Here is a 1,758-nt window from a genome sequence, read left to right on the forward strand (position 1 = left end):
TATTGTGCATTTTTTTTCAGAAATGACGATCACCAACCATTTTTCATAAAAAAATCCACTGAATATATTATTCCAATACACCTTTGTCAGAAGAGTGATTGCAAACTTGCATATGTGGTTTTCCTTAATCAATGTTTCTTCCCAAAAAAACAAAAACCATCATACAATTATTTTCCAGAGTAAACTACTGCGATTTTACAAAACATTTGAGTGGTGGATTAAGATTAAAAATAGATGTACTTTTTTCAAAATATTACTATAACGGACGTCAAATCTATACAAAATGTAAAGAACAATATGAAAATTATATGTATTTGACTATCTATAATACCTCAATGAAAGTGGCAAATTTTGAAAAATTGTGCATTTATAGTAGTTTGATACACGCCAAACTTGCAACAAAAAATATAACAATAGAAACATAAATCAGAATAAACAATCAAGTTTGAAAGGTATTTTGGTTGACTTACACCGCCTTTTATCCTTATTAAAAATTGTGAAAGTTTCGGTTGTTTATGAAGAAACTTTGTGACACAAAATAAAAAAAAATCTTTCTTTCAGGATAACTAAACATCGTACCAAAATTGTTTACTTAATCACTTTTACTTGACCTCACATGTCTTCTGTCTTCTAAATGTATGTATTGGAACATGTGTTTAATTGAAAGGTTCTGCTAAACAAATCACGAAAATAATCATCATTCAGTTTAAAGTTTTCTGATAGTAGATAAGAAATACGACCAACCAATAAAATAACGATTATGAATGTCAACTTTGCACATTTGACTTATTGTGCAATGGCATATATTGCTGGTCGAATGTTTGTGTAGCGTGTTTTTGGCAAGCATCATAGAACCTTTTTTCTTTGCAGTATACACTTTGGCCATATCATCTTGCTAAGTATCTAAAATTGGAGAATATAAAGAATTATTATACCTCAGTATGTTTTTTCTATATAAAAAAGAATGAAATATTTGTGCTTTTTCATTCCACAGACTATTTGCCAGTCAATAGTTTCAAACACTATTACCCCGGTTAATAGTTTTATCAACATATTTTCCGGATGTTTTCATACTAATTTTTCATTGGACAACACTGACGTCATTGATTATCATGCTTTGATTTGAGCGCTTGGCAACGCGTTCAATTCTGAAATATCGTAAACGTTATAATCTGTATGTGTCTGTCGTCGTAATTTCAAATTTACATGTATATTACTTACCAGAAACAATTAAAATAGAAAAAGAAAAACTACATATTTTAAGATCTAAAACAAAACAAATGTATGGTATGGGACTGTCGTCGTCTTCATAATCTGTGATTGCTTTGGTATACGGTAATATATTTTAGCTAGCATTTATTATATGCACGGGAATTATTACACAAGGATTTCCGGTCTTGATTACAGTAAATAAGATATTTACAAATACCACACGGGCAAAAGGAACCAAATAGTTCATCTTGTGCATGTTTAAGTGACTATTTGGGTGTTTTTAAAGTGGTGTATGTAAACTTTTTAGAAAGATGTTTTGTTCAGTATAATAAAACACTTAATGACTGGTTATGAGTGTAATAGCAAGTTTGTTGTCCCTTTGATACTAACTATTTCCCTCGGCTTCGCCTCGAGCAATAGTTGGTACCTCAGGGACAACAACCTTGCTATTACCCTTCATAACCAGTCAATAGGTGTATACTATAACATCAGGTCGCTTAAGGGGGAAATGATTTTGAAACCCCTTTCCAGAAAGAAATAGTTTGT

The sequence above is a fragment of the Mytilus californianus genome, unplaced genomic scaffold (assembly GCF_021869535.1).
Source record: "Mytilus californianus isolate M0D057914Y unplaced genomic scaffold, xbMytCali1.0.p SCAF_5, whole genome shotgun sequence".
Lineage (NCBI taxonomy): Eukaryota > Metazoa > Mollusca > Bivalvia > Mytilida > Mytilidae > Mytilus > Mytilus californianus.